This window comes from Myxocyprinus asiaticus, chromosome 8, assembly GCF_019703515.2.
Source record: "Myxocyprinus asiaticus isolate MX2 ecotype Aquarium Trade chromosome 8, UBuf_Myxa_2, whole genome shotgun sequence".
Taxonomy (NCBI): domain Eukaryota; kingdom Metazoa; phylum Chordata; class Actinopteri; order Cypriniformes; family Catostomidae; genus Myxocyprinus; species Myxocyprinus asiaticus.
Window position 1 is genome coordinate 34,341,862 of NC_059351.1, and position 7,434 is coordinate 34,349,295.

A 7,434-nucleotide genomic window follows, 5' to 3' on the forward strand; every position below is an offset into this window, starting at 1 on the left:
GAACATAATGAAACAAAACACAGGGAACAAAGCACAGCATAATACAGATGAAGACTGACAAAGAAACCAGGGGAAAACAAGGGCTTAAATACACAAAGGAAAACAAGGGAATGAGGAACACTTGGGGAAACAATCAGGGGAAAACCAATCATGAAAAGAAACTACAAAGGACTACAAATCTAACAGGAAACAGGAACAGGGAACTAAACCAGAATTTCAACATAAAAGTCAATACAAAAAACATGGAATATGTGACAGGAATAACCTCTTGTCCCCATGTAAAACAATTACTGCCCAAATAGTGAGCAGCTTTTGGCCAGTTTATCCTGCTATAGACCCTGGATCTTTTGCCATTTAAGTCAAAGGTCTGGCCACGTGAGATTAGGAGAAATTTATTAGTTTATTTTCAGGATTAGGCTGTATATTTCATGAAAAAATAGGCTGCCTCAGTATATAGTTGCTTAATTTGCCTATAACTGATTTTTAATTTTTTTTATATTTCATTTATTTAATTCAACACTCATGGTAAACTAAATATTTATAACTACTTGTGGAATGCATTTTCAAATTTGTCTTGCATTTTCTGGGCCTGCAGAGGTAATGTCAATATTATGACCCATTTTAAGAGTGGTCAAAATAATATTAAGTTCCATTTTGATGGAGCTGTTGAAATGTTCCAAATGTAATAGTATAATTTCTTAGAATTAATTTACACCCTGGATGTCAGAAAAGATACTTGGACTATTCATGTGTGCTGTAGCTGTTCACATATAAATGAACTTAGTGTAAGGCCTCATCCACACTAATCTGTTTTCAGTTTTCTAACGTCATCATTTTCCAAAGTGTACAGTTATGTAGAGCGTTTTTGAAAGTCTCAGTTTTCGGTGGATGAAAAACACAGTTCCAGTGTGGATGAGAGGCGTAAACCGCAAAATCAATGCATTTTCAAACAACAATGTGTTATTGTGGATGTGGCCTTAGAGAGAAATAAAATGTGATCAATTTGGTGATAATTTTGTGTTTAGGTTCACTGATGGGGGACAAAACATGAATGACACAGCTCTCCAGGGATATGAATGCTTACATCAGACCATCTCCAACCTCAGGGACCCTCGGTGGTGTGACAAGAACCACCAATGAAGCCATTGTCCTCTGTGAGGGTGCAGGCTATGACATTGTGTTAGTTGAAACCATGGGTAAGTATTTTTAGTTTTGAATTGAATTGAATTGATTTAGCTACATTTACACCTCTTAATCACACTGGAACGGTGGGCTCGATTTTTGTGAGTGCGCTAGACACAGTGCAACGTGTAACGACTGTGCGCTATTTCTTATCTCATTTTTGTGTTAGAGCGCTAATTCGAAGCACAATTTTCATGCCTGTGCAAGTGGCCATATGTGGAAGTGTTTGCGCTATCTGTGAACTGTATTGTATGTTAATGAAGTGAGAAATAAGTCATTGCACTAAGATGTTTCAGAGCCACGTCTGTTTTCAGCGCAAAACCTAAAATCAGTTCCTGCACTTGCAGTTTGGAGATTCCACCAACATGTGGTAATAAAGTTCATTTCCAAACTCTGACTTTGCACGCATAGCTTATCGCATAGCACTAGCACTCTTAATATAGGGCCCGGCATTTTCCACCACCGGAAAGGGAGGGTTTCAGATACACTCTCTGTTACCGCATACTTTGGAAAAACGGTGATGTTGGGAAAATGAAAACCAGAGTTTTTAAATGAACACAGATTAGTGTGGATGTGAGCTGAGGCTTTTGTATTGTATTGTAAAATTGTATTGTCAATTTTGAAATGCTCAGCTTAAAACAGGAGTAATAAACTCTACTCTTTTCATTTTTACTGTAAGATTGTGCTCCAATTACATGTTCGGGGGAAATTTATCTGTGCATCCTAAGTAACTCTGCAGTGTCACCTGAGTTTTGATGTCTCTGCACAGGTGTTGGTCAGTCTGAGTTTGCAGTGACTGACATGGTGGATATGTTTGTGCTGCTGATCCCACCAGCAGGGGGCGATGAACTACAGGTAAACAGTCCCTATTGCCATAGAATAACATCTGAAGCTTTAGGTTATCTTTTGACACTAAACTATTTACATTCTTTGTGGGAATGTTAAATAAATGTATATACAATTTTATATCATCTTTTTATAAATATACACTATTCCTTAAAACAGCTTGCTTTAATGAAAACCAATGAAATAAAAATAGAAGATGTCTGTTTGTTTTTGTACACTGTGTTGATGAGTGGATTAAATTGTATTTTCATAAAGGGAATCAAAAGAGGCATTATTGAGATGGCAGACTTGATGGTAGTTACAAAATCAGATGGTGATTTGGTTGTTCCAGCTCAGAGGATTCAGGCAGAATATACAAGTGCCCTGAAGTTACTTCGAAAGAAGTCCAAGATCTGGAAACCAAAGGTGTGTTTGAAAAACTCTTCATCCATGAAAAAAAATCACACACAATATTGTTCTGGATTTCCACTTTTGAAATTTCCAATTGTGAAAATGCTTCTTTTTGCATTTTTATTTATAGTTCTGTTTGTAGTATTCTGTTTGTTTTGGTTTTTTCCCATAACAAATGGAATGAGAAGTTGAATTAACAGGAATTTTGGAATTTCTTAATATTTGGTATTTCCCCTTTTGCTTTGAAAGAGTGCACTTGAGCTGGGATGGACACCAGTAGTTTGTGCAAAACATGATCCATGTTATCCCAGCATAATCTGAAAATGTCCTAAATAGCTTGTGTGATTCAATACAAACAAGGAAATCTGGCTGTTAACAATATCACAGATGTCACAACATGTAACAAATGAAATTTAAAAAAAAAAAATGTATGAATAACCTGGAAATTAAAGGTCGGCCGATAGTGGATTTTGCAGATACCGATAACAAAGGTGGTGGAAAAGGCTGATAACAGATTAAACGGATGATTTTTAAAATCAGTTTTATAGAATGTTTTAAAAATATACAATGATGAGCCAAAACATTATGACCTCTCACAGGTGAAGTGAATAACGCTGATCATCTCCTACCAAAGGCACATATCAAGGTCTAGGTAGATTAGATGGTAAGTGAACAATCAGTTCTCGTAGTCAACGTGTTGGATGCAGGAAAAATGGGCAGGAGTAAAGACCTGAGCGACATTGACAAGGGTCAAATTATTATGGACAGACGATCTCTGAAATGGCAAGGCTTGTAGGGTTCTCCCTGTCAGCAGTGGTGAGTACCTACCATCAGTGGTCTGAGGAGAGACAAACCACAAACTTGCTACAGGGTGTTAAGCGATGCACGAGGGCAATGAAGGCTATCCTGTCTGGTCCGAATCAACAGAATGTCTTCTGTGGCACAAGTCACAGAAACTTTTAATTATGGTTATGGAAGAAATGTGTCACAACACACAGTGCATCACATCATGCTGCATATGGGGCTGCGTAGCTGCAGAACGGTCAGAGTGCCCATGATGACCCGTCCATCGTCGAAAGCGCCTACAATGGGCATGCGAGCTTCGGAACTGGACCTTGGAGCAGTGGAAGAAGGTTGTCTGGTCCGACGAGTCCCGTTTTCTTTTACATCACATGGACGGCCGTGTACGTGTGTGCTGTTTTCCTGGGGAAGTGATGGCACCAGGATGCACTGTGGGAAGACGACAAGCTGGTGGAGGGAGTGTGATGCTCTGGGCAAAATTCTGCTGGGAAACCCTGGGTCCAGTCATTCATGTGGACGTTAATCTGACATGTGCCACCTACCTAAACATTGACACCCCTCCTTCATGGCAATGATATTCCCTGATGGCAGAAGCCTCTTTCAGCAGGATAATGCACCCTGCCACACAGCACACATTGTTCTGGAATGGTTTGAGGAAAATGATGAAGAATTCAAGGTGTTGCCCTGGCCTCCAAATCTGATTGAGCATCTGTGGGATGTGCTGGACCAACAAGTCCGATCCACGGTGGCTCCACCTCGCAACTTACAGGACTTGAAGGATCTGCTGCTAACGTCTTGGGTCTAGATACCTCAGGACAACTTCAGAGGTCTTGTAGAGTCCATGCCTCGGCAGGTCGGTGCTGTTTTGGCGGCACGCAGAGGACCAACAGCATATTAGGCAGTTGGTCATAATGTTTGGCCCGTCAGTGTATATACTCATTAAACCAAATCAGGTGATATCTCACCTGATGAGTTTTAATGAGGAATAAGGTACATTTGTATTCATAAGATATGAGGTTGAAGATGTATGTGATGACAGGGCATGTTTCCATATAGTTACATTTTTCTCTGCATGCCCTCTTGATTATCTAATCAAAATAACAAAATATGCTTGTGAGGACAGAAAATATGGATGAATATGGTCAATGCTTGAAGATTTAGATAAAGCAAATCCCGACAAGGTGTCAGTGATTGTTTTTGTTTCACCTCTAGAGGCTGCTGTTATACTGTAGAATCCTCCAACTCCTGCCACAGAGGAACACAGAGGGAAAAAACAGTTATTGGTGTAGATTGTTGCCGAAAACTGATAGTTCCAAAAAGCAATTATTGGCACCAGTTAATCTGTAAAACCGATATATCTGTCTACCCTTACTAGAAATAATGCAAAATCAAATATGTCTGATTCATTTTACATCATAGCATTTTTTTTAACACTATTAAATAGCCCTGTAAATATTTAAAGCCATATTTCATAACATATTTTAATGGTAATCCTTTTGTAACACTTTTTCCTTCTATCTTTCTCTAAGAATTGCTTCTAAGTTAAAAACATTTTATATAACTTCAGTCTCACTGCAAAGGATGTGTCCTGTCCTGTGGAATAGTCAGTGAAGTCATTGCAAAATTTCATACTCTGCTCTGTCAAATCTTCCCTTTTTGTGCCATTACCTCCAGTATTACTTCTGCCCGCAGGGCACAGAGCCAACATAGGCAGCCCTTTGAATGTCCAAATGCTGCCTCATGCATTTTGCTGATTAGAGGCCACCCACATGGATGAGAGCCGCCAAAGCCTTTGTCTCCCCACAGCAGCATGGTTTCTAAACTCCATCCTTTTGACTAAAGGATGCAATGGTCATATTGATTTTTTCCTCTCCCTAAAGACTTTCTAGTGTGTAGGTCTTTTACTGAAACTGAGGATGGAGTGATGTGTGTTGGCAAACCATTCAGCCTTTACATTTCAGGCAGCTCAAATGTAAAGTAACTGCCCACTTCCATTCTGAGTTCATTTATCCCTCTGCTTTTGTAATTCCTATCTTGCCTATAGGGTAGTCTAAAGGGTCACAGTAATTTTGCAAACTAGGACGTGTCTTAGCCCTATCCCTCACCCCGACCCTAACACTATCCATTACCTATCATTAAAATAAGAAGGAAATGATATGTTAAAGAGAGAGTTTACAGAAAATTCTGTCATTTAGTCACCCTTATGTTGTTCCAAACCCATATGACTTTCTTCTGTGGAACACAAGAGGATATGTTACTCAGAATGACAGCCTCAGTCACCATTCACTTTCATTGTATGGAAAAAAATTTGCAATGAAAGTGAATAATGATTCATGACCGGTAACATACTGCCTAACATCTCCTTTTGTGTTACATGAAAAAAAAAAAAAAAAAAAAGGCCGTACTAGTTTGGAACAACACAAGGGTGAGTAAATGATGACAGAATTTTAAGTTTTGGGTGAACTATCCCTTTTATAATGTTGTCGAAACCTATAGTTCCACATTGTACTCCTCTTCCTTCTTCCCTGCTTCTAATCCATATCTGCTTCAACACATTTCATATTACACTTTCTCTCTTTTTGACCCTCCCTCTCATGCCTGTGTCTGGTTAGGTGGTTCGTGTATCTTCTCAGACAGGGCAGGGTGTGACTGAGCTGTGGGTTACCATGCTACAGTTCCGGGATGTGATGCTGAGCAGTGGGGAGCTCAAATCCAGATGGCAAAATCAGCAGAAGGTGTGATTGTGGAATCCAATCCAGGAGAACGCTGTACGACACTTCCAGGAGCATCCAGCTGTGTGTTTTGAGCTCCCAGAGCTGGAGTGGAGATATTTCACCTGGGCTTGCTGCTGACCTCCTCCTTAAAGCCTTCACCACCACTCTGTGAAGGAAGGTTGTTCTATGGAGGGCTTAAAAATATTTAGAAGATTGAGTCTTCTCAGCTTGGATTTTAAAAGCTTCAATGACATTTGATAGTCATTATAGGTGAGATAACTGTTGCATATTGCTGTTATATTATTTTGCTAAGTGAGTGAAACTGTATTAAAAAAACTAAATCTCTGAACTGCTCTCACTGCTACCATCAGGCAGGCGGTATCGCAGCATAAGGATCCGCACCAGCCGACTCCATGACAGCTTCTTCCCCCAAGCAATCAGACTTTTGAACTCTTGATCTCTCACGATCAATATACATCAGCACTGCACTTTATTACTCTCACACTGGACTGTCATAAATTACATTCTCTTAACAACACACTGGCAACTGACTAGCAACCGACAGCCTTAATGTCAATACAGTACAATACAACCTACTGTATATTTTATATACACTTTATATACTATTCTTATTGTATGTATATTCTATATTATGTGTATGTGTATTCTATATTGTGTGTATTGTATACTGTATACTGTACATTGTATATTATTATTGTGTTGTGTAATTATGTGTATATTAGATATGTAAATTGTGTTGTGTAAATCTGATGTTTATTGTAAATTGGTATATGCCTCATCACTGTCATGACTGCTATGTTGCTCGGAACTGCACCCAAGACTTTCACCCACTGTTGCACTTGTGCATATGGTTGTGTGACAATAAAAGTGATTTGATTTGATTTTGATTTGATTAAATATCACACCTTGTAAAATGCAAGTTAACCACACAACCAGCTGCACAAATTCTGCCTGTAAATGTATATATAATTTCTAAAATAAGATTATTTTAATAATCAGGTAATTGAGAAATAAAGGATTTACTGTAAATTAACTTTTACCTTTATTTTCTTCAAAATTTGGCACTTTTTGGACTGCAGACTTCTAGAAAGTAAAGCCTTGTTAAAAAAAAATTTTACACTCTCAATATTTATTTTTATTTGTCTACTTACAATGTCCATGCATCACAGGTGATATTTCATTTTTTCTAAAAGTCATGAAAATTCCCACCACATTGTCATTTCCACCGCATCTCAAATTCCATTGTGTTTAATAGAATTCTGTGGCAGAAATGACATTTTTAACGTTTATAAAATTAAATGGCAGGCTCATTTCATAGCTTACATTTTATGTATCCTAAATACAATTAAATAATATTTTCACACTTTTTGCATAATATGGCAAAATTACAGCTTAACTGGTAATTATGCCCATCAAGTTACTTACCTTGAATTTTCCTTTTCTTCAGACATTACTTGGTAAACAAGTACACTAATTTTTG

The 7,434-nt window shown here is 38.3% G+C and overlaps 1 protein-coding gene and 1 pseudogene across 1 annotated transcript in view; one reads left to right on the top strand and one right to left on the bottom strand.

Moving 5' to 3' along the window:
• Positions 1-6,105, top strand: part of LOC127444759 (methylmalonic aciduria type A protein, mitochondrial-like) — a 33,347-nt pseudogene extending 27,242 nt beyond the window's left edge.
• The window catches only part of LOC127444830 (zinc finger protein 827-like), a 362,567-nt gene that overhangs the window by 200,631 nt on the left and 154,502 nt on the right, over positions 1-7,434 (bottom strand). The gene's annotated exons all lie outside the window — the stretch shown is intronic.